Source organism: Cygnus olor, chromosome 4 (genome assembly GCF_009769625.2).
Source record: "Cygnus olor isolate bCygOlo1 chromosome 4, bCygOlo1.pri.v2, whole genome shotgun sequence".
Lineage (NCBI taxonomy): Eukaryota > Metazoa > Chordata > Aves > Anseriformes > Anatidae > Cygnus > Cygnus olor.
The window spans coordinates 37,311,988-37,338,056 of NC_049172.1; the positions used below are offsets into that span (position 1 = coordinate 37,311,988).

A 26,069-nucleotide genomic window follows, 5' to 3' on the forward strand; every position below is an offset into this window, starting at 1 on the left:
TTTATTGATGACCTGGATGAGGGGATCGAGTGCACCCTCAGTAAGTTTGCAGATGACACCAAGTTAGGTGCGTGTGTCGATCTGCTCGAGGGAAAGAAGGCTCTGCAGGAGGATCTGGATAGGCTGGACCGATGGGCTGAGGTCAACTGTATGAAGTTCAACAAGGCCAAGTGCCCGGTCCTGCATCTGGGGCGCAACAACCTCAAGCAGAGCTACAGGCTGGGAGATGAGCGGTTGGAAAGCTGCCTGGCCGAGAAGGACCTGGGAGTACTGGTTGATAGGCAGCTGAATATGAGCCAGCAGTGTGCTCAGGTGGCCAAGAAGGCCAACAGCATCCTGGCTTGCATAAGAAGCAGTGTGGCCAGCAGGTCTAAGGAGGTGATTGTCCCCCTGTACTCGTCTCTGGTGAGGCCGCACCTCGAGTACTGTGTTCAGTTTTGGGCCCCTCGCTACAAGAAGGACATGGAGATGCTCGAGAGAGTCCAGAGAAGGGCAACGAAGCTGGTGTGGGGTCTGGAGAACAAGTCTTACGAGGAGCAGCTGAGGGAGCTGCGGTTGTTTAGAACAGGCAGAAGAGGAGGCTCAGGGGAGACCTCATCGCTCTCTATAGGTACCTTAAAGGAGGCTGTAGGGAGGTGGGGGTTGGTCTATTCTCCCACGTGCCTGGTGACAGGACAAGGGGGAATGGGCTAAAGTTGCGCCAGGGGAGGTTTAGGTTGGATATTAGGAAGAACTTCTTTACTGAAAGGGTTGTTAGGCATTGGAATGGGCTGCCCAGGGAAGTGGTTGAGTCACCATCCCTGGAGGTCTTTAAAAGACGTTTAGATGTAGCCCTCAGTGATATGGTTTAGTGGAGGTCTTGTTAGTGTTAGGTCAGAGGTTGGACTAGATGATCTTGGAGGTCTCTTCCAACCTAGATGATTCTGTGATTTCAACAACTTCTGTCTAAGAACACGGTTTCCAAACTCAGTTTAAACTTGGTCTCACACTGCATTTTAGGATGAGCTAGCTTGAGCTGGCTTAAATCTCTGCTTTAGACTGAATTAAACAAAGACAACCCAAAGCTGATGGAGTCTTAGCTGGGTTGCCAGCTAAAGGGAAAATGCCATGTGAAACAGCTCCTGAAAGCTGGGAGGGGAGATCGATGCTGGGGGAAAAGCCAAGGGATTTGTCTGCCTGCGATGCTCAGTGTGCGCTTCTGTCTGCTCACACCGTCAGTCCTGGCAGGGGCTGCATCTTCCTGCCCTTGTGTAGTGCCTGCCCTCCTGCAAGAGCTGTGTAGGTAGTAGCAAACCCAAATAATTTGTTTCCTGACACTAGAGATTGCCCTCAATCCCTGCTGTAAAGCTCCCTACATTAAAACCCCCAATATTTTTTCAAGAATTCCTAGGAGGCTGCTGGCATATAATGACTAATTTTGTAAATCTTGCATTAAAAAGGGGGCTGTACATTGGAGAGGCTTCTGCTATATTTAGAACAAAACTTCATGCTCCCACTGTCAGGATGTGAGCTTAATTACAGCATGCTGCAAACTTTGCTTTTGTGAAGGATATTTTTCTGCACTGCTTGCTTCAAAAAGCACAGTTTTGCTGCTATTTTTATGATGCTTTTGTAACAGCAGCAGGAGTTGAAATGGGTTCGGTGAAACTGGAGAAGGATCCTCTGACACACCACCAGTGATAGCAGTCGTACAGTTCCCAGCTCGTAACTTCTCACCAGCTGAAATGAATCAATGGCAGGAGGAAGGCGTAGCCAGTTAATGTTTTGTTTTTTTTTCCTCCTGTAACTCGCAATTCACTTTTCTATTACACCCCAAAATTATCTGTTAGGATTTTGATATGGATCCACTTCTGCTGCTGTGTTTGTGATTGGGTAACTGCTAGAGGATTACAGCAGAAAAAATAAAACTGGTAAGTTAGCAAGTTTTCTAGCCAAAGCCATTGAAAAGGTACATGTGATTCAGACCCCCTGCGTTAAAGAGAGAACTGCTAATTCCAACGATTGCCAAGCTGTAGGGAGACTTTCGTCCTTATCACAGAATCATGGCAAGTTTTGCAGAGGCTGGCACGCTCTGCTCCATATAACAGCAGAGCTCTTGCACCTGAGGTGTGCTGGGAGGGGGCTCCTGAGGTGTGTGTGTGTTGCACCAGAGCAGCAAAGGAAGATGCTTAAACATCAGGAAATGCCAAAGATAGTGTGTGTACGTGTGTGTGAGAAACCTTCATCTTCCCTTGTCTCAGTATGGGTTGCTCCAGTCACTGTGAATGTTGTGGGGAGAGGGTTGGTTGGTTTTTCTCTCATGTGGCCATCTCGTACTGAAGCAGCAAGACACGCCGCAGCCAAGCACGTGAAACACATTGACCCGTGGTGCGGGGAGCCACACGGCCATGCGTGGATGGTGGGGTCTCAGAGGGACTTCTTTGAAGAAGAGATGTGTACACGTTTCTCCTGCTAGCATGCTGGGGTGGCATGGAGGCAGTGAGAGGGAAATTCCCAGGCAAGGCCGCAGGGTGCTGAGCAGGCAGGCCTCAAGGAACTGGGCCACTGGGTGCTTCGGAGTGTTGTCAGACAAAGGAGTTTGCAAGTCCACAGTCTGCACCTAGGAAATGAGCCCTTAAAGAAACAGCATAATTCAAAGAAAGCAGTGACTGCTTTGCTCTTCTGTTATTTTTATTTTTTTATGTTGATTGGACCTGTCTTTTTTTTTTTTTTTTTTTTTTTAAATAATGGTAGTGGAGAAGTTTTCTGCAAAATATTTAATTTGTCAACACGTTACACTAAAAAGTAAATATGACATAACTTACTGGAAAAAACATTATTTTCAGTTTTGCAAATAGTAATGTAAATGTTGAATCCGCTTTTCTTTTTCCCCATTGGTTTTTAAAAGGAAAATAAAATAATTGGCCAGATGTCTTTGAGATTTGATGATAGATTATGCAGTGCAGAAGCTTGACACCCGGTAGAAATTCTCCTTTCTGCAAAGCTTTTATAATGTAACAATATAAATTCATGTATCTCAGGTAAACTGTTTTCCTGCCCCCATGGGATTTGCACAAATTTCCCCTATTAGCATGGTGCAAGGATGCTATTGAGACTGCTCACCTGATGAGCAGGAATCTACACAAGTGGCATTTGCAAAATCCCAACAGAGAGAGACGCTGGTTGCATAAAATAATAATTGAAAGCATTTTTAATTTCGACAGGACCATGCTCAAAGCCATTCCAGCATCTCACTAGAAAATAGCCGTACTGCCAGAGTAATAAACAATGCCGATGGCTGGGGGTGGGTGAAATAATCCAAGATCATGAGGTGGTGTTTTGTCTGTGCTCTGTGTCTCGTGGCTTTGTTTAACATCAGCATGGCAGCCCTCTCCTGAGAAGGATGCTCATTTCCGACGTGCAGGATGAGAAGCTCCCTCGTTTTCTGAAGCACTGCATGTCTCTCTGTTTCCAGAAACTTTCTCAAGTAGCACTGCTGTCTGTGAGTCGAGCAAATAAACCTCGCTTGTCCTTAGCTTCTCTGGGATTTCGGGCTGCTGGCTCAAATGGTGTTTCTCACAGTACAGGAAAGAATTTGTTGGGCTGAATTTATTAATTATGGGCCAAATATTGACATTTTAATTCTGTGCTTACCTATTCTAAGACAATACAAAAACAGAGCCAAGACCTTTATAATTCCCTTTTTGTTTTATTGACAGTATGCCAGAGCAAAAGTGGCATCGTGTGGGAAAGTGTAATGAATATTTTGCCTAGAACAACTTTGGTATATTTATCTGTTTCTTTAAACGTAATCTAAGACATTAAAAAGAACCTTTCTGTCACTGAGATCTAAGCAGTAGTCTCTAGACAATTCTTACTGCAATTAAGAATTACATAACAATCTGATTGTTAGGAGTCAAAATAATAAACGAGTGAGGATGAATGTTTGGATGGGAAAAGAGAGAAAGTGAGAGTCTTGTCTTTCCATAGGCTGCGTACAGAAAAGCTCTTCCATGGAGGCACAAAGCTTTTGGAAGAGAAGGGGCTGAATTGGTGATTTAACATACCTTCACAGAACAAATGTTTTGACTAGTACCTTGCTCAGGACATTGTGGAAATGGCAAAGCAGAACATTTCTTTGCTAAATGCCATTCTGTTTGCACAAAGGTCTTTTCCTCTATGAATTTTGCTGGCTGATACTGAGAAATACTGACTTACTCAGGCAGACTGCGCAGAGGGTTTAGTAAGTAGAGCAGTTTTACCTACTGTTGGTCTCTCTCCATCCCCTCTGTTAAGAACATCTCTACAGAAGAGGTAATTTTAAGTGAGAAAGCTGTAGTGTTTTTTGTTTTTTGTCCTGAAAATTAAATCTCCTTACTCCTAGTCCCAGTACGAAGTATGTTACTTCAAGGACAGCTGTATTAATGGTATTCGTTGTCTCTTTAATATATTGCTGCTTCATTGCATGGCTCCTGCTGGCACCTCAGAGCTTGGTGTGGCAGGGTGGCCAAGCGGACCGTGGGCACCCTGAGACCTTCCGACCTCCAGCTCCCTGGGGAAGTGCAGGTGTGTGGAAAGGAAGAGCAGGGAAGCGTTAGAGAGAACTATGTTCTGTCTGCCTCCTTCCTCCTGTAAACAGTAGGGATTAAGTCTTTCCATCACAGACCAAAACCGTACCAGATCCAAGCTGAAGGTCACTTCTGTTGCTTTCTCTGCCCAGACCCTGGCACAGTGACAGCAAGGTTCTGGTTTCAAAACACACCCAGAGGGACCTCGGGAAGCAGCAGCACACGAAAGGTCAAGAGCTGTGTGTCACTACAGTACATTTATCAGACCTCACGTTTGACTGGCCTTGCAAGCGACACAGGCAAGAGCAGAAGAGAACATTCCCCTTTCCCTGCTTTCTTAAAATGAGTGCTGGGCAACGTTTCTGTTATTTCTGAAACCTCCCAGAAATAAACATCAACAAGAGCTAGAGAAGCAGAGCTGGCAGCAGCACAGTCTGTGTGTACGTTTGCACCATGGGGTTTCCTCTCCCCTCCTGTCAATTATTCTTCGGAGGAGACTTCTATGACTAAAACAATAGCAGGCTCCTCTGCTACTGGCTCTGTTTGTGTCAGCCCACCAGCAGGGATGCTTTGTGAGCCAGAATGAAGACAAAGTCCCGGAAGACCAAGAAATCAAAATGAGAGGGTCTGCCCACAAAGCACAACTCAAGTTTTCTCTAATTTCGTGGCATTCCCGGCTGGGTTGTGGTCATGGCTGACACAAGACAACGGGTTCCTGGTGGATCTCAGCCTTCACCGCCGCGTGTTGCTTGCAAAACCTGCCAGCTTCCTGAGGGCATTCTGGCCTGCAAGGAGTGGGCAGGCAGGAGCTGCCGCAGGAGTTAGAAGCCAAAATCAGGCAGCCCCAGAGGCTGCCAGCTTGGCCTACCCATGATATTTGTCCTGGTTTTGATTAGCAGCTGTTACCCAGGTAGAGGATTTATGTGGAGTGTAGATCAGAATGTAGAATTACGTCCAGCCCGGGAGTAGTTCAGTTCTGGGAGCTCTGGTTCAGAGCGGCCACTTGTCCAAAGTGCAAAGCAAATAATCCCTTGACTTGTGTTGGAAGGGCTTGCAGTGAAGGTCTTGAACAAATTTATACAGTCTCTTTCAATCTGGACAACACTACTGCTGCTAGGATCTGTGCATGCTTCTGAAGGAGAACAGCAGAAAACAGAGCACATGCATACAATGCAAAACTTGTCATTTCCATAGGTAGAGCTGTCAGCCTGGCTGCTGGTACAAAAGTGCCAAGAGGAGCATTGTATTTCCCTGATTTTGTTTTTTGTTTGGAACTTCCTACAACATCTCCTTGTGCAGAAGACATGCAAGGCAAAAGTACAGCTGAACAGTTGCAAATCAGGTAACTTGGAAAGATCTAAAACGTGTAGTGAACTTTCTCACACATCCATATGCTTCACCACGTATTGAGAGGGAGGGAGGAGACTGTTAGGAGCAAAGAAGTAATGTGGTGGTGTTTCCTGTATAAAAAGAGCATCCCAGCAGCATGTTCAAGGAAGCATAAGCTGATTTTGATGCTGATCTCTGGATCAGAGTGGGGCTTTATGTAGCCACATGGGGCCTGAATGACCTGGAGAGAAGCTGGGTACCCATGTCAAGGCTGGGTGAGGCTTCTTGTGAGCATTGGTATTAGTTGTATGTGAATAGTGCAGCCTCTGAAATGGTCTGAGATCTGAGTTCCAGGCTGACATCTGAGTTTTGGTCCCTACAAAGCTCCCGTTGCCACTTCCCAGAATTGCATTACTTGGAGCAGTTCAAGCCAGGGTCTCTTGGTTTGAAATGGCTGACAGGGCTATCACAGGCCCTGCACTACTTTCAGCATTTTCAACAACTTTTCAACAAAACAAAAAAAGTTTTCAACAACTTTCAGCATCATCTCATTGAAGCTTTCTAAAGTAAACCTAGACAGTTTCCAGTGTGTGTTAAACACTGTGCCATGAGTTGCAGGAATTTTAGGGAGATGACTGCAGTGCAGCACGAGTGTGGAACCAAATGACCAACAGTGGGCATGGTTTCAGCTGTTTGAAGCAAAACTAATCCTCCCTGTGTGTCAGTGAAGCTCCTCGATCGCTTGTGTGCCTCTCCAAATTCTGCTCCCTGGGCCACTATCGGGGTGTTGTGCGAAGTGCTGTTTGTTGGATATGAATAGCATCCAATTTGCCTCTATTCTTCAGACTTCTTAAAGCCCATCCGAAAACAAATGTAGTCAGCAGCTTCTGCTGTGAGTTTATTAATGTTCGGGCATAGAATAACATTCCCATTAGATATCTTCTTTGGAATAAAGTGCAACTGCTGACTGCTCTGCCATTTCTGTGCACCATTATGTGGTAGATTCGTGTGGTTAGTGACAGTAAATGCCAGTCTAACATTGCTGATTTCAAGGCAGTAACTATTGATGTGAACCGGCAGGAACAGAAAGCATTTCCCAAAGTGTCTTTCAGCTTTGAGGTACCTGTATGTTCAAAGGTCTGATGCTTAGAGATCTGATACTTGGCATTTTTCAAAATCTGACTCCTTGATATGTGTGAGGCAGCCTTAGTATATGAATTATTCTGGAAACGAAAAGGTAGGGGTTTGGGCATTTTTTTTCTCTCCTGCTTCTCTGACTGACAACCTGAAATTCGCCCTCCTTGGCCAGCAACCTTGTCTTCTGCTGTGGGGCCTGCACTTGCCCCCTGAGGGCCTAGAAACCTGGAGTGGAGGTGACAGCCACCGCTGTCACTCCTCTCCTCTCCTCACCGCTGTCCCTTGCTCCTCTTCCACGTCCTGCTGCTCCTCCATGGAGGCCGAGCTGACTCACTGCCCACCTGCTGTAGGGTACTTCCCTGGGAGTTTGGGAATGGCAGACCTAACGTTTAGCCTGTGTCTGGCTGCTTGGATTTCTAATCTGATGAAACCTTGCTCCAGATTCCTCTCTGGAGGAAATGAAGGAGGAAATGGTATTTTCTCCGTTTCCTTTACCTCGGTGTCACCCTGTGCATCACCTGATGAGCAGATACTATGCTTGAGAAACACTTAGGGGATTTTTTTCCCGACGCTTTTTTTTTTCCCTGACAAATGTAGACTCTGTCGATCCTTCCATTTCCCTTGAAAGTGTGAGTTATAACGATGTTCAGGGTTTTTAATCTAAGCAGATTACAGGCACTGGATGTACAGACATCAATTTATTACATTTTTCTTCCATAATATTGATTAATGGGAAATTTTCTGTGCTGTGTAGGCCTACCTTCTGGAAAAGTCTATTTTATTCTTGGGAATGATTCACTCGTACTGTAAGCGTATAGCTATGCTATCATGGCACATTTTATTCAAAGGGGATGGGAAGGAGGAAATACTTGCTGCTCTAAACCTCACTGTGGTTTCTTTTGCATATCTCCGTGGGCCAGATCTCAAAGATGGAAAGCAGTCAGTCCTTTCTGAGGGATCATTTTAAATCAAAGGGGGAAATACATTTTAGGCATGTAAGAAGTATGCTGTGTATGCCTTCAGGTAACTGAACCTCCAAAGTTAGGTAACAATTTCATCCTGAAATGGAGCTTTCCATGAGAGTTCATCTGCAGCGGCCCTGTCCACACATCTGTTTTGTTGATTGCGCTGGTCCGTGTCCCAGAGCATGTGTGGTGCCGGCCAGGGCTTGGTGCCCAAGGAGATTCTGGTCTGAAGGGAACAAGCAGAAATTGCAAGTCCCCAGAGTGGGAAGAGAGCTGGGGAGAAGCAGACCTTGAAGAAGCTGAAGGTACCATTGGGTCCCTTTCTAGAATCCCCAAATACCTCCTCAGAGCCGAGTGGTTCACCACCAACAGGTGGGAGGACAAAGGGTGGCAGGTTCTCTAGTCGCTGTGCCAGAGTTAAGAGTGTGAAAATAGCACCTTGGACACCTTGCCTAATTTAAAACCTAGTCAGTCTGTCTTTTGTGCCACAGCTCCCCATTTGTCTCAGAGCTGAGGGCATGGCTTGTGTCAGGACTTGCAGCTTGTTGGGCCACCAGCTCGGTGGCATCAGGAGGCAGGAAAGCTGGTTGTGGTGTTCAGGGAAGGGTGGTAAATCACGATCTAAAACAAGAAAGAGAAGAACCGTGTCCCATGTATAGGGGACGTTGAGAGTGCAAAGCTCTTCTCTGGCTGGAGCAAGAGCTGATCCTTGTGGGGTGCTGTCTCTGCCCCTTCCTGCAGGACTCGGTCTGCAACTTCCTCCCGGTACTGCATGCAAGCAGGCAAGTGGGAAGTCTACCTTTCCTGTCAGTCAAAGCCCCCCAAGCAGCAGCAGAAGGACAAAATTGGCAGGATTCTTGTCAGTTTTGCTGCTGCCCATAGGGTACTGATTATCATTAATGAGTCTTATTGATTTCACTGTGCAGCTTCTTGGGAACAACAGGAGCAGCCTGCCTGCAGACTCAGAAACACAGCATGCCAGTAGGTCGTGTTTGGAAAGTTATCTCTGCAATCGCAAGGGCTGGATTTTTTTTCTGTTTTGTTTAGTTCAAATTAAAGGCTAGGTTCTACAGAAGCTGATGATTTCAAGAGCCACATCCTTCCCCAGTCGCATCAGGAAATCATTCCACTTACCACTGGTGAGTAGGTGAGTGGGCTTCTCAAGCCCTCAAAGAAGCAGCGCTCTCAGCTTCGAGAGAGGAAAGGAGTCGTAATGTGACAAGGGTCTCTCGGGGACCTCTGGGTATAATGCTTTCAGGCCAGCCTGGTTCTTGTTTTGGTACTGGCTGGCCATGACTGCTGCATTGCTCCTCCCATGAGGGTGATGCTCTTTGCCCCGTCTTAGCAGCAATCCTTGCTGTAAGGTGCTTTCCTGTGGAAATAAAATCTTCAGGGTCAAAGCCCCAGCTGAAGCACAGTGCGTGGAGGGATTCCCCCTTTACCTAGACATTATGTCTCCAGCTCGTCCTCCCCCAGATCTGGGAAGGAATGCCAACAAAAACAACTGCTGTTTGCCTGCCTGCCTGTTTGTCTTTTGCTACAACACTGAAAATAGGAAAGTTACTGTGCCCCCTCTCCTTTTATTTTTTTAAGTAACAAAACAGCTGTTTCCCAACAATTTTTCCTCTGGGTTGAAAGCCCCAAATTTCTGTCAAAGCAACCCTCCAGGTAGTCACTCTAACTAGCCGTACTCAGGCTGGTGGCATCCTGTTGCCTGCCTGGTGCTGGGATCCACAGGGGGTTTGCAGCTCGCAGAGTGCAGGAGGAGAGATCCTGCGATTAACTCCATCCTCTCCCCGTGAGTTGTTTTCTTGCATTGTGAAAACAGCTAAGGAAACAACCTCTCCCCCCACGTGTCCTTTTATAAAATTAGATGGCGCTTCCTCTCGCTGCCCCCCTTATTTTAGCGGTGAGAGTGGCAGCGTGTCCAGGCAGGAGTGACGGCAGCCGGGTGACATTTATCCGCCCGTAATCAGCTAGCTGGCGCGGCCCTCCACCTTTCAGCCTGCACTGCTTAGGATCACACCAGATTTCTGACCTGCCAGAGCTTCGCTTGGAAGGGACAGCTTGACCCCTAAGCCCATTAGCCAAGGGCTGGGCCTCGGCGCTGCAGTGACGGGTGGCTCTGTGCGCAGGCAGGTCTCAGCTTTGCTGAGATGGATGAGCTGGGAGGGCAGGTTCCTCTTCCCAGATGCTTCCCCAGTTCCCAGCTGCACGCACAGTGCCTGTGCTGTGGAGGTAGGACGAGGACTTCAGCCCCCTCAAGGTTTTTGGGCACAGCCATGGGCATGAGGCTGAGCCGGATGGCTCAGTGGTCTGACCTGGCATGGCAAACCGCCTTTCCCTAGGTTCCTGACAGTGGCTGTGGCCATGGCAAGTGCTTAGAAAACTTTCCACAGCACTCATAAAGCTGCCCTTGGAGCAAGGCCATCTTACAGAGTCTGCTTAAAATTAAAAAATAATAATAAAAAAAAAAGGATAAAATGGAAACATTCCCTTCCTCCCCCATCTCCTTATCTCTCACTTAAAAGCAAAGGAAGTAGAACATTTTAAAGAGGCTTTGTTTCTATGGATTAAATGAATTGAAATACAGCCGCTTCCTCCCTTGATTTTCTGCCCTCACCCAGGTAAAGAGCTGATCCATTGAAATATTGACTATCATTAGTCTGAGGTTTGGGTTTTTTTCATCTCTCGATGAAGCACAGATCTTTTTTTGGTTACCGTCAACCTTCTATCATGGCTGTTCCCGTGTAACACTTCCCCTTTGATATGACAATGACTTTGCACAGGGAAAGGACCTTTCCCAGAAGAAGAATTGTTTCAAGAACTGATGAAGGGTGAAAAGAAATTGGCAGCATATCATTAAAAAAGCTGAAAGAAAGACGGCGCACCTTGGCATATAGAAGAAGGGGGAGGGAGGTGGCTCTGAAGGCAGCAGAGAGCATTGCTAAGAGGCCAGCTTAAAGCCCTCTTAACAATGTGCAGTCGCTCTCCCCGACTCGCCCATTGATTTCCTCCTGCCCTCCACAGGCCTGGCTGCAGTTAAACCTTGTGTCCTCCACGTGATGCTGAACCGAATCAGATTCTGCTTTTAGTTGTTCGATCAAATTTTCCTTCCTTGAGCTTAGAAGGCAGACTTGGGACTTCATAGTAATTGCCTCCCCACGCTGAACTGCTGATACCTTTATTGGATTGGCGTAGGGTTTCAGAGGACTGTGTTTAACATGCAGTGAGCCGCAGCAATGCAAACAGCTCCAGTGTTTAAACAAGCATCCATTAGGCCAGGAAACAAGACAGTGCCAGCCCATTTGGTGCTCTTTAGTGCTGGCAGCTTAAGGTGAGCGGTGCAGCAGGGCTTGCGGGGCGGGGGCAGGATGGGGGAGACACGAGTGCACCGAGTGCAGCGTCAGGAAAACAAGCAGAGCATCTCTGTAGGGCTGTGAGAAGTCTGCGAGGGGGGAGAGGAACTGTTGCGACTGGGGACATGTGCAAAGCTCATTAATATCTCATTATGTTTGAATCGCAGTCTCCCAGCAGATTGGCATTAACATGTGATGTGCTGGAGGAAGGGGCTACAGGAGAGCGGCAGGGGTATTTTAAGCAAGCTATTTTATTTTTTTTTCTTTTTCCCTTTACATTGAAGAAGCGGAAAAAATAGTGCGCGGGAGGCAAGGTGCCAGCAAACCACGATGTTTTGTGCATCAGCCCAACACAGTACGCTCCACCAAACAAGAACGGTGCTCCGCTGGGCTTATCGTAGTACCCACCAGCATCACGCAGTATTTCTAATAAACCTCCTTTCTTTTCAGGAGTGCTTAACTCAGCTGTAAAATTTGGCTCAGCGTGAAACTTCCAGCATTCAGGAACTAAGCCCAGGATTAATTCCCCCTACCCCAACCGGACGGATTGGGAGTGCTGGGGGTGCTGTGACATTTTGCTTCCCTCTGTAAGTTCGTAGAGAGAATGATGTTAGAGATACTTTTTTTCTCATGCTCTTATACTGAAATAGCTTTTGTTTTATCCTTAGCTGGAGCATTGCAGTCATTAGCTTATCAGCTGATAAGCTGCAGTCATTAGCTTATCAGCTGACATCAGTGCCCATACTGGCTTCTGCAGACCACATACATTTTTCTGATAAAATCTTGGCTGCCATGTTACCAGGCAAATAACCATTAGTTTTCAGGCCAGTTATTCCTTGATTCTATAGACCTGAACCTATAAATCCTCCTAGAAAATGAAAGACAGCTCCCAACAACGGCTTCCCCGAGGAAGAAAAAGCATTCGGGGACTTTTTATAGCAGGCTCTCCTCCCTGTGCTCACAGTTACTAATTGCCTGATTTATCTCAGGAAACTTTCATTGAGAAGACTCTAGGCAGGAGAGGGACAGAAAATGAAGTGCTGTTGTGCTCTGCAGCACTGGGCTTTCAGGCAGGAGGCTGTTTTACTGACATGTACCAATGAAATCTATGTTTTTTGCTCTTCTGCAGACAGATAATCATTCTACTATTGCATACAAAAATCATTTTAATAGGTGCTCTATTTGAGGAGACATTTATAGCCAAACTGTAAGAAAATCATTCTCATTCAATTCCTTTTGTGCTACAAGAGCAAAGCAACGGTTAAATTAGCTCTGACTCTTACAAAATGCTTGCAAGCCTATAGATCTTGGTTCAGACTGCATATTGTGTTTGAACTTCATTGCCCAGGCTATTTGTTATGTGTTTATCCTTCTTGGTAAACTTTCTTGTACTTTTATGGAACAATATTGGAGCCCTCCAGTGGCCAAACTAATCATTCTGAGGAATGGAGTTCAAGTTCTGCCAGGGAGGTCGATTATTTTTCTCTATTAAAAAATTAATATTGGGATGTTTTTGTATGCAAAATTTACAGAGAGCTTATTCAAGTCACAGCGTCTTATGTGAAGAGTGAGGAAAGCTAGGAGAAAGTATGAGTAGTCTCTTTGCATAGCTAGGATCTCCATGTATTTATTCTTACATATTTTCAGGAATTTAATGAGCTGATTGTTTAAATAAATTCAGTTAGATTACATTTTCTGAGAGGGTTCCTTTGCGCATATAAAGCAGAGAAAACACGTTTGGGGTAGCATGACAATTCACATTTCCTTTTCTCTCTGTGCTGTGACTTTCAATCTGCGGTGCGGCAGGTCTGCTCCCCAGCACGGTCTGTTTTCTGTGCACGACATTGTCATTCCTATGAGGGGCTGCAGCAGGATGAAGAGTTTGGCTTTAAGGCTCCCTTGTTGGCTGCTCCCGTTCACTTTCTGCCCGTGATACCCACTGTACGTGTGAAATAATAGATTTTATTTATACTGTATGCCACGGACACTAGCAAGAGGGCTATATTATGAGTTCTCCTTGTAAAGAATGTTGAGGTCCCCTGGAAAAGCTGACAGCTAAGATTGCCCGCGCGTGCCTCCTCTCATTTGGTGTGACGGTTATCACAACTCTTCCTTTCCAACACGGAGCACCCAGTGATGCTCCCTGGGAACCCCAAATCGGATAGGTAGGTCACGGTAATGTTGGAGTTTGGGGAGGAAGCGAGAGGTGACCAGGGGATGAGGAGAAAGCGTGTTCATTTGTTTGTCTTTCGCTAGGATGACCAGGGTCTGACACTGAGTCCACGTCCAAAAAGCAGTTAAGCGAGCGCTCGAGGTTGTTATTCCTGCACTGCCTCATCTTTATTCAGGGGTCACTGGAAATGGAATTGTACCACTTGGTGTTACAGAGCTGCAGCTTTATAAAATCATGTATTACCACCGAAATGCTTCAGGATGAGAACACTCAAGAGCTGGCAGAAAGGGGTTTCTGTTTGTTTGTTGTTTAGTGAAAAGCTTCTAAGTGGGTTTTCTTCTGCAGGCACTGCAGATACAAGAACAATTGTAGCGGAGCATTTAGCCCAATATCCTCCCTGCAACCCAAGTCAGGAGGCAGAGTGTAAGGAGCAGAGCATGCACGGTGTCAGCCTTCCCCGGCACGCCTGCCCCTCTTCCCCCAGCACCACTGTAAAACCCACGGGGTGAGCCCAGCTGTCAGCAGTTTGCTTTTGCAGCTCCCTGTACAATCAAAGGTTTCTTCTTATTCTTACAGGGTGGGGTGAAAATGAGGGAAGCCAAGAAACTGAGTGAGCTGCAGCAGGAACTTGTTGCTTACGCTGCAGATAGGGGCAGGTTGTGCAAATTCCTCTGGCTGGCAGTTGCTGGGATTCCTGGAGCAACTTGCGGCACCGTTTTGCCTTCCATGTTTTGTGTGCGAGTCTGAGAACTGCTGCAGGAGATGGTTGCCCAGCTCCAACTGACTTTTTGAGGGAGCTGCTAATGAGGTCAGTTTTTCTCATGGCTTTTCCAGGACCTGTGAGCACCAGCAGAGCAGGGAAGAAAGCAGTCGGATAGATGGGGAGAGGCCAAGTGCAGAGCACACGCTGAGGGTGGCAGCAAGAAGTGGCCTTGTAGCTGTAGGAAGGAGGCTAATGCTCCGGAGCCGCTGTGCTTTCTGCAGTCATGTAGCTTATGTGTGAGGCACAAACTGTGAAAATATGGGAAACGGTGACAGGAGGGGAAGAGCGGTGGGAGCAAGCGTTCCCCCACCTGCCTGGTGCACCTGTCATACCCATCTCCAAAGCCTCCCATTACCACCTGGAGCTGCTGCCGCCGGTGCTAGCTTACCACTTGCTTTTTGTAGCCTCCTCTGATGGCTTCCACCACCCAGACGAGAGCTTCAGGGGTCCGGCAGAGCTGCGGGAAAGCAGAGGAGGCAGGCAGCCGTCGTAGCTCTTAGCTCCTCATGGGGCAGCAGCTCTAGAGCAGCTTTATCCCCAGGGGCTCCCGCCCGTGCGTGCCTTTACGGAGAGGCGCTGTGTGGGAGCTGGGGAAGCCGGAGTGCACGGGCTGTGTCTGGCAGCCCTGCTGTGCTGGGACCGAGAGGCCCGTCTGCACGGTGCTGTGGTTTAGTCTGGAGCTCTGTGGTTTGAACTTCTGCTAGACAGTGGCCGCTTCGGGAGGCGGCGTTCCCAAGGAGGGCACCGTGCACTGCTGCAGGATGTGTCCTGTACCCTGCATCTCCTTAGGGAGCCTCTCGCCCACCGTCCGTCTGTTATCTCGCTGCCTGGTAAGGTTTCCAGGTCCTGTACTGAGAGAACAACCTTGGGTGGTTTGTGCTGCTGTAGGGAACACTGGAGGGGGAAGAATATCTGCTGTAGGTTCAGGCATGGCAGTGCTTTCTCATTAGCAGGGAGAGGAGAAGGCTGCCACCACTTTACTGATGAGTCAGGGAAATCCACTCCGCCTGCAGTGGTGTGTGCTTCTGATACGATTATTGTGGTTCTGAACTCGGGGTCTGGCAGTACCAGGAAGCTTTGGGTTTGGCAAAAAAATAAAATAAAATGTGACTTCTGTCCCCGGGCATACCGAGACCATGGTCTCCTGCAAATCCTTGCTGCAGCCACCAGGACCCAGAATATTCAGGGTCGGTTCTCGGCTTGGTGTCTTCCACCTGGCCTTGAAAAAAGTCACTCTGGGGCAGCTGTGCATTTTAAAGCTGGGCCCTTAATGTAATTCTGAAATATGCTAATTGCCAGCCTTTTGTTTTCATCTGACAGTTTTGAAAAGCTTAGAAGAAAGGAGGAAAAATAAAAGAGTATTGTAAATAGCCCTAGGAAAAACCTCAACCTGCTGCCCATGTAATTTCCTTTATAAACAAACTCTCATACTAGGGAAGCTTTATCACCCAGCAGATTTGTGCACAATTCTGTATGCCTGATACCTAGTCGATTTTCCATCTTCTCTTGAGCATGCCTGCTCGTTGTTGAAGTTGTTACTAAGGTTACTACTACTGTTATTTAATAAGGAAGAAGTGCTTGCTTACCCCAAAGCTTGTATATATTTCCCTGCTATCTGTGTGTCTAATTAAGCATACTTTTTCTCTCTCTCCAGACTGTGCTTAGACCATCATGGTTATAATGCTGCTATTTATCTGTAATTTAAACTCACAGTGCCTCCTACTACCTCTCCCTTTATCCCTGCCTCTTTTAAATAGTCCAAAAGTGATTAAGCATGTAGATAGCGAAGCAAGAACTTGGACCTGCACAACTTTTTTTCTCCCCTTCGCATTGCAAGAAAATAAGCATCTTTCCAAGAGCACATGTAATACCATAATTATAGGCCAAACTATGAAGATTTCATTATTTTTTTTCTTAGAGTTTGGTGGGACAAAACTGAAGCCTCTGGAAACGAAGCTGGAGGGAGGACTTGACACCACACAGACAGAAATCTTAATTAAACACAGATGTCAACAGCAGTAGCATGTAATTAGTGCCCTAACTGTGACTGGGCAAGTAATGTTGGTGGCTTGGGGAGGATCCAGATGCAGGCATCTGACTGTGGATGCCTCCCTTTGAGCTAGTTACCGAGGCTGCCTTTAAGGTCGGTGAAAAGAAAGACAATTCTAGAGTGTGACTTATGTCATCCCTATCCCAGCCTGGTGTAGGGGATATGAATTGTGGCCTTAAGACTCCAAGGAATCAACTCGTTCTTGCCTGCAGCTTTCTTATGGTGCCTACAGGAGTTTGCGGGCTCTTGCTGTCCTGGTTGTAGTATGTTTTTTTTGTTTTGTTTGTGCTTTGAGAAAATGTAAGACATTTTATACTCCTATTGGCTGGGCGGAGAATTTGAGAGATTTTAATTCAATTCTAACCGTGCTGCTGAGTTCATATACAACTTTAGGCAAACTCCCTGCTCTCTGAAGTCAAATGCAGAGGTTTAATCTGGGTTTACATCTGAATGGCAGACACCATTTAAGTGCTAAGTGATGGTTTGTATTTCTTTAGGCATACCAATATTTTTTTCTATTTTAGATTTAGCCCACCCGTGTTCTTCTCTGAGACCCAAATCCACTTAATTCTGGTAGTAGCCCAAGAGCACTTTCAAGAGCACTAACAAATTGGAAGTGCCTTGATCCTAGGTGGCTTGTCACTGCTAGGACAGAAGAAAAAGGTGGGAATGCAAAGTCTTTTAAGAAGGAAAAATAAGATGCCCAGTAGGTGAATGCACAGCTGGTTTATGGTGCGTTTCTGTGGCTTATCCAACAACAAACTGTAATGTCTTGTGTTCGTACCTCTGAGGGGTTTAGTAAAGAACTGTGGTGTTCTCTGTGACTCAGCCTTGGATCTTGTTTACCTAGAGCATCTAACAATAGAAAATATTCCTTTGTCTTTGTTTATTTGACACTGTTAAAGACACAAGCTCTCAGAGGTGAACAGGACTTGAAATCTAACTTTTGTTTGGATTAACTGCTAATAAGTGCTTAGTAGGCCTAGATGGCCGAGACACAAAACCATATGAATGTCATGGCAGCAACTACATGTGCATGTGTGGAAAATACAGGGATTATTTTTCTCGGCCATCAGATGAAAAAGGTTAAAAAAAAAAAAAGCATTGTGCACAATGGCCATGCACATAGCTGCAGTTTCTTCCTCTGGAGGGCTGTTTTCAAAACACACAAATAGATAAAAAAAAAAAAAAAGGTTATCTGTTGGTATGTTGGTGCATGGCCACAAGTAACTGGGAATTTGTCCTGTTTAGCAGAACACTGACCACCTCTCTCTTTGTCAGCGTTTATGTTTGTGAGGAGGCATCTTGAAGCACTGTACACCCTCGGGATTTTTGCAAACTTTTCCTGCCATTGCTACAGCTGAGTTCAGCTTCAGAACAGCGAGCAGCTTGGGGAATTGCCCTGCAGGCAGGTTGCTGCTGTGCGTAGTGACACTGTGTTGCTTTGGACAAGCTCTGAGTAGAACTGAGCACCTATATATATAGACGTACCTGTATGGCTTAAGAAGGTAGAGATGTGGTTTCCCCTTAACGGTAGCTAACATTTTTTTCGGAAACGTTCAGTGATAAGATACTCTGGTGATGTGGTACCTGCAAAACTTCACAGAACAGCTTTAGGAGGAGGGCAGAGCAGCAAACGTGAGACTCCTCTTCACAAGACTGGTTCCCGCTGAGGTGATCAACATCAAGTGACAGGTCACATCCAGCCTGTGGGCTCTTCCCCGCCTGTCAGAGTAGTTTATTTAGATTGAGCACAGGCACCTTTTTTCTTGATGTCCTTCAGACATCAACAGAGAAGCGTGCTCTAGGCCAGATGATTTTACAGCACTGCTGGTATTTGTTGCAGGCAGACGTCTTTTCTGGATGCCTCACAGCCCATTCCCCAACACTGGGCATGTACCACCACATCTGTGCCCACGCGGGGCATCATTATCATGTGGCAAGCCAATGTGCATTCACGCTGCTGAGGAAACTGCTGGGGGCACTGGGAGAAGTGGTCCACACTGCTCACTGGAAGGGCAAGAACGGCCAGGAGCAAACACTGAATTACTTGGGCAGATTTCCTGCAGCTGCTCTCTTCCCTACGTGCTCCAGGTGCATGCAGGGAGAGGAGAGATACACCACGCTGTGCATCCTTTTCAGCATCTGCCCTTTGGGAAGCACGAAGCCAGTGCATATATGCAAATCAACTGCACTGTGCATGTATTTTCAGCCTAGAAAGGGGATGGAATTTATGCTGGGGTGGGACGGGATTTATACTGGGGTGAAGATGGCTGTTATAGAGGAAATAAGGATGATAAGACCCAAGCAAAGGTCTCAGATGGCATTGTTGGTTGCATAAATTGTTCTTTATATTTTAGACTGCTTAGGGTGTGCAAGGTGAAGCATGCACTTAAATGCTTTGCTGAATCAGAGCCTTGATGTGTTTAAAATCTCTTTTCTTCTTCTTTATACTTCTTCAGTAGACTTAAATGGTGCATTTGCAGTTCACCCTGCACAGCAGGTCCAGCCTTGGGAGTCTGTGACTGATAATCGCCGGGATCTGGGAGACCAGACGAGTACTTTTCCATTAGTTGTTCTTGCGTGCCTTTGTGAGACTCAAGGTCAGCTTGAGGTGAAGGCATTGAGGCAACAAAGAATTAAACTTTGTGTGGTTTGCTTGGCCATATTTAGGGCAAAACTGCTATTCATGTTTTTTTTCTGGCCTTTAGCCCGTGGCAAATAGCTCTCAAACAGTGCTCAGAATAATTCACAACGTGTCTAGGGCATCTTGTACAATCCTCTGACTCCTTTAGTCTTCACAGGTCTTCAAGGATCCTGCAAATTTTTTTACAGTGCTGTCTATAACTTGTACTGAACGGAAAAGGGAATGTAAAGAAGATTTGTTTCATCAGAGCTAGTGTCCAGCTCTGAAGAAATTTTGGTGCAGAAGAAATAATCTTACCAACTGGACCCTTAGTTCCCAGTGAACTTCACAGGAGCTGAGGGCTTCAGCGCCTTGTATGATTGGGCTATATAAGACCCCATAGGTTTTGTAAAGGAGTCTTACAAAGCTGCTGCTGCATGCAGTCTTCTAAACAGATATGCAAAGGCAAGGCAAACAAGCTGGTCTAGCATTACTCTTTCCTAGAGATGGATCAAGCTGATTGTACTGATGAGGGAAGTGTTTGCATGAAGGGGAAAAAAAAAGAAATGCATTTTGGATTTTTCCAATGCCTTTTCTATTTTAGCATTTTCAGTTAGTTTGTTGTTGTTGTTTAATGGCCTGTACCTTAGCACGCTTCTGCTTTCAGGCCCATCTGTCCCATGTTTCTTCTTTTTTTTTTTTCTGTTTCCTGAAAGACATGGCTCAGGAGCATAATGGGAATTAGGACTTGGAAGAATTGCAGTATTACCTCATCAGCATAGCAAAGATTCTCTCCCTGGTCCCCCATCATGGTTGGATCTCCTTTGCAAGGCCTACTGCTCTGTTAACTTCTTTAACTTGTACATAGATAACCTACAGTCCTTCAAAAGTATTTCTCCTTGCAAAGAAGTCATCAGGTCACCTATGTCCTCAGACAAGCTGCACAAGCCAGGACAGGGGATGGCTGGGGTAGAGGAGACGGGCTTATGGAGAGAAATTCTGGGATAAATTAACCATTTTGTTTGCAGCGTAGTAGTGTAACTTGTCCTGTTGTTGATTCACAAGATTTTTCTTTTTTATGTGTCAGTTGTGGAAATCTGTTAGTTCTGATCCTAATGTATTTTCCACTGGAAGTTTCTTCTACAGTGGTGGAACCCAAAAAGGTGACTAACGTGTGGGCTTGAACAGGTACAGTATGTAGACTACTTGGCATTCATTCCCATTCTTTTCTGATGGTATCGAACATTTTGCTTAGAAAACCATGAATTGAACTTAGTCGTGTGGAAGAATCCCTGAAATTACTTAGCCCATGTTGTTTTGAGGAACCCCTGATGCTACATCATGCAACTACGGAATAAGTAACCATGTCGAGGTGAGGTGGTGCTTGTTGGGAGTTAACATACCAGCAAAATGAATGGGAGACAACTGTACGGTGCGAGTTCAGCCTTCTGATAGCTTGCTGAGAGTCTTCTGCAGATCATACGCTAGACTGGCTTCTGTGATACTAGAGGTTGAATAGGAGCTCACAGTCCTCAGAAACCAACAGGGTGATCGGAGGAGTGGTGGCATGCCTCCCTCCAGCATCCCTCATCTCTTTACTTCCTTGGCATTTCTCTGAGAATATTCTTAATAATTATATTACGCATGTAGATTGCACCATGGCGGTACTTTGCATGCAACTGGAAGGTAAATTGCTTGCTCTAAACATAGAAGGTGCTCTTTCCTCACAGTGCCTAGACAAGATTTCAGTCTCTTGATGCTGAAGTCATAAACAGAGCTCGTATCTATCACTGCCTTAATGACAAAGGGAAGCAGAGGCAGGGGCAGAGAGCTGCTGCTCCTTCACAGAGTACAATGTCCCGAATGCCCCTTCACTAGGCAGGCAAGGTGGCACAAGTGCACTGAGCAAGCTGGCTAGGACTTGTGCCCATCCCAGGATGATTTGGGGCAAGATTTTCCCCAGGAGACAGTTTGTAGTGTCACATAGCAGGTTAAAGAACTAGTGAGTAGGGAATCAGTAGCCATGGTGCAAAACCAAGCACGTGCAACGCTGCTGGTCGTGGTGCTTTGCTGCTGCTTGCTTTTAAATATGAGCTTCCTGCATTTCTTTTGTACCTTCATTTGCAGATCTTCAGGAGGTATAGCTTTAATAATCCGCAGGGTCTGCTTTTTATCATTAGTTTTTCTCCTGTCCAGATACAAAGCAGATTGGGTATGTTTTCAAAGGGTGGAGATTTATCAGCACAACTCCCAGACAAGTCAATTAGAGGCTGCCTGGCTAAATCCTCATAACACGCTTTGAAAGCATAGCTCCTGCCGTCTGCGAGGACAGTTGCGGGGAGAGCGCAGCTCAGCTGTGCTGTGTGAGAGATGGGAGCAGGCACTGCCAGCTAAGTAGTTTAGCACTCAGGCTCTTAGCACCTTCATTAAGACTTTTGCACAAACAGAGGAGTGCTGGCACTCCGTACGTGATGAGGTTACTGCTTTGCCAGTGTTTACCCAGTTGGGCTAAAGCAGGATTAGATTGGACGGACCTGAAGAGGAGCAAGCCATGCAGATCGTGCACTCAGGCTGGAAGGCTGCTGACAATGATGACAGCATTTCATCCATGAAATAATTTGTGCTCTGAAGTCCAGTTAAACTTGCCAATAATTCCACATTGAGAAAATTAATTGCATCCATTGCCTGTGTTTTACTCAACAGCCTCCCTGGGGACCCTGCACTCCAAATCTCCTCAAAGCGTGTCATTTAGCGTCTCTGCATTCATATTTAAGTTGGAGTTATGTGGTGGGAGAGACAGAAATTACAAAAGGAAAATATTTTAAAGGCAAACCGGAATTGATACATAAGATACGTGCACATATGTCTTCAGAAAGAGCACAGCTGTTTTTTCCCAGCCTGTTGTAGACGTACACAATTCGAGCAGCGAAGCTGAATGTTTTGTATATATTTCTCCACTACTTCTTGTATATATTTCTCCACCCCTGCATGCCTCGTTAGTGAGGCACTCTCCACTCTGTTAATTCCTACAGCAAAAAATGTCTGTCTTGCAGCAGTGCAATGGGGTGGTTTAGAAGAGTGCAGTAAACACCAGTAAAGATGTTTGTCTTGATTATTTTGGTGAAATTAATATGCACAGGGCTGGAAGTCTTCTGTTATCCCACGACTCGAGCAATGGAAGTACAAAACTTTGCACTGCGATCGGGCAGAATGGTGGAGTCCAGGGGGAGGCACAGATGCAGGCCTCCCTCTTTCTCTCTCCCACCTCCACAGAAACATGTCTCCTTTCCTTCTCTTGCCCTTCCCTCTCTGGAAGCGCTGATGAAAGCGCCTGCTGCTTCTTGCTTTTCTCTGCCTGTTCCAGCCCCTGCGAGCATCCCCACCTCGCTGACTGAGGGTGGGCAGAGTCACGGCGTTGGCCTGCTTTGACTTCACCGCTGCTGTCACCGCGTTGCTCCAATCCGGGATCTTTTTTGCTGCTGTTCCTCCCCGTCCTGTGCTTGACCTCCCAGCGTGATCCCTGACAGCCGGGTGGGCAGCTCTGGCGAGGGCCCTGCGTGCTACCTGCTTCCCATCCAGGCAGCCGCTGGCAATAGGAACTCCTCCTGTCCCAGACACCCGGCTACCAAGCGAGGAGACGGATTGTTTTCCTCACTGCTGGCTCGTTCGTTCAGGCTTAACCAGTGCCCTGAGCACGCTTGTGCTCCTTACTCTTACTGCGAGTGATTTGTTCTCCCGATGACTGCTTGTGAAACCAAGGGCGATGGCATTTCCAGCAGCCCCAAGCCACCTGGATAACAGGCAGAGGCCTGACCTCATTCACGCAGCAGAGGTTCCTCAGTGAACCTGCCGAGCTGCACAGGTTACCAGCGAGGTTGGCAGATCAAGGTTGTACCAGCTTCAAACGGATTTCACGATGGGAGCTTCCCCTGTGTTTGAGACATTTCAGTGGCCAACAGGAGCTGGGCAGGCCCAGCGTGGAAGAGCACAACATGTGCCGTAAGTGAGCAATTGCAATCCGAAATCAATCTGCTCTGTCAGGCTTCACCCTGTGAGTTAGCAGGCCTCGGTGCAGTGAGGAAGCTCGAGTAGTACGGGAGTGGCTGGGTGCACAAAGCATTTCCAAAGGTTGGAAGCAGTGCCCTGTCCCCCGCCTCTGCTTCGCCCAGCCATTTGTCTGAGGTCAGCTCTGGCTTTTGAAAGGCTGTATTGCTCTCCCCAGCATGACACCTGCAGCAAGATTAATTAAGGTTATTAAGAGGCCACTATGGAGCTGAAGGACCTCAGAAGGTGGTCAGGAGAGGTGGCTGTGGTGCCCTTTGGCACTGATGACTCCTTAATGTCCCTCTGAAGTGGCCCAGCAGGGGCAGGTGAGCAGGAGATGAGGAATGCTTTCAGGTGCTGAAGCTGGATCTGGGGCGTGCAAACGGCGGTGCTGCTTGTTCCTTATTGATCTCAGGTGAGGTGGTTATGTCTCTGCTTAGGAGAGCTGTCAGGTCAAATCAAATTGCTTAGTGTCACTTGCCAGCAACCCCTGGGACACACACTAAGCTGCCAGTGCTGTCTGAGTGCAGCACAAGATGCTCAGGGGTGAATTGCTGCAGCTTTTGGGGTGCGGGCTGGAGGTGGCTGAGGTGGGGTGCTTGGCAGAGCCCCTGGCGAGCTCGAGGGGAGGAAGGGAGCAGAAAGGTGGGGCAAGCTCAGGAAAACCTGGGAGAAGAGGTGCTGAGGCAGGCAGACTGATGGGAGGGAAAGCAGAAGTCCTGCTGGGAGGGCCTGGGTTGGGTCTCAGCTCTCAGCACCACTGCCCAGCTGCCAGGTGAGAGCATCTGCAAAAGCAGCCCCAGCCTCCTGGTCTGTGGGCTCGCAGATCCTCTGGCCATCGGCTGGATGTGGAGCTGTGCTAGGCGCTGCTAGCTGTGCTCAACCTCGACAAGCAGACAGGATTTAGTCTCTGCGCCTTTTTTTCCCTTTTTTTTTTTTTTTTTTAATTTTTGAAAGAGCAATAAAAGGACTAAACAGCCGCCGTCCTGGTCACTCCCCATACATAATTGAAATAGCTGCCCACTGAAGTCAGCGTGAGCAGGGGGATGGGGCCGGGTAAGTGGCTCTGACTGTTGCTATAACAACAGCACCTTGGTCTAATTTCTTTTGAAAAATGAATTGCTGCTGGTGGGATGAAGCAAAGCAGCTTCTCCCAGCAGACGAAAGCTCTGCCGACAGCCTCACCGCTCCGTTGTTTATGTGTTGGGTATGCTGTGGCATGTCCGAGCGGCTCTGCCCAAAACTTCAGGACAGGTTAGATGAGACCTTTTGGGTCCACGTGCGTCTGTGTGTTTGCGTGCACAGCCTCTGTCCTCCTCCATCCCCCCCAGTCGAGTCATTTAACAAGTCAACACACTAAAGTTTGACCTTTTCCTGCTCTGCAACAGGAGTTTCTCCAAAGGCATATAAATAACAGCGAGTCCTGCTTCACCCTGTCTTCCGCTTTGGGACAGAAACCTGCTTTGAAATGCGGTTCCATCGGCCAAATATTTTGTGTAAATAAAGCTAAAGGCCTATGAACCTGGCAAGCTTTTTATTTGTATTTTATTTTATTCATCAAGAGATCCTATAGATCTCTAAGGTGCTGCTAATATCTTCACGATGCATACCGTCAATTACTTGCACGAGCCGTATGCTACTTCTTAGAAGGAAGTGGAAGACGCTTTACAGGAGAATATTTTACTTCAGGTTTTGTTTTTACAGAGGGAAGGGGAAGTGCTGGGATTTTTTTCCAAGACACTGGAATCCTGATGCAGTAAGCTGTTTGCCAGTGTATGGTCAGCGTACAATATTCAAGCCAGCCACTAGTTGACATGGTTGTCAGGAATGAAATCAGGATGTGAAAATGAACACTTGCATTGAACGAAGTTGATGAGAATGTTTGTGTGGTACCTAAAAGAGATGCATTTTTTGTTAAGGCCCCCAACCCCTCCAAAATGCTGGAGCTAAGATGCTTCCCCAGCCGCAAAGTTTGTTTACAGCCTGTTCCCTTCAAATAAACCTTTGTATTATGTTTCTGCCTACCTACAGTTGTTTGGTGAAGAAAGAGATTAGATTTTTCTAGTGTTTGTTAGCCCCCAAATCCTAAAAGATCTGAAGGAGAACAACGCGGAGCTAGAAACTTAGAATAGGCTTTATTTTGTTTTCATTTGCAACACGGCAAGATTTCTGTACATCTGATATTTGATGGAAAATAGTTTCCATCTTAAAGCTGCTTTTTGTTGTAATACATAATAAACACAGTTACTAATATTTATATACTAGGCCTGCTTTTACTTTTGCTAAAGTCCTTGTATATTTGTACAGGGGGATATCCAAGTTTCAGAGTATGACTAAATCTTTAGGAGCTGGTATTTTTAGGGCTGGTTGTTTGCCACTAGATAGTTCTGATTCTCTTGATAAACATTCATGTACAAATAAAGTGATGGATTCAGGATAAATTAACAAAAGATATAAAACCTGAAAATGTATCACTCTTACCCATGCTTTGTAAGGGATACCTTCAAACTGATGTGAAACGCACAGAGTCAATTTTGTTATATTTCTCAGGAAATAATCAGTCTTACTAATCCCTGGTGTGTTATTAAGACAAGTGAAGGCTTTTCTTTCTTACGTGGACTGTTCTTCGTGACCAGAAGTCTATTCCGCGTCCTTTGGTATGAGCATTTACCATTTTGCCAGTATGGTCTCGGAGCCAAGCTTTGGATGTTTCTTTGAACCCTGTAAGTTCAGCCACTGAACTCAGCAGCCATTCAGTGGCTGCTTTTCTGACATGGAAGCAAAGAGGGATAGCGCCTTTTTCGTAAGACTGCTTGGGACTGGAGTGAGGACAGTAGAGAACTGTTAACTGGGTGAGTGGCCCATGAGGGACATCACTTAGATATGCTATTGTAAGCCATTATATCAACTGCGTTACCGCACACCTGCACCTGAAGACAGATTTTCTTCCCTTGTTCTGCAGAAAGGTAACTCGGAAGCGACTCTGCTCTCCTGTCCACGAAGTGGTACTGCTCCACACCCACACCATCCTCTCCTTGTCCCCAGGGTGTGAGCCAGGGCCAGGCACAGATCAGTA

The 26,069-nt window shown here is 46.7% G+C and overlaps 1 protein-coding gene across 7 annotated transcripts in view; it reads left to right on the plus strand.

Moving 5' to 3' along the window:
- Window positions 1-26,069, plus strand: part of MAML3 (mastermind like transcriptional coactivator 3) — a 222,218-nt gene that overhangs the window by 110,597 nt on the left and 85,552 nt on the right. Inside the window, exon 1 of one of the 7 annotated variants that reach the window (XM_040556115.1) lies at window positions 14,123-14,318. The exons of the other annotated variants lie outside the window; for them this stretch is intronic. The gene's annotated coding sequence lies outside the window, so the exon portion shown is untranslated. Of the gene's footprint in view, window positions 1-14,122; window positions 14,319-26,069 lie in introns of those variants that run through there. 7 annotated transcript variants of the gene reach the window in all.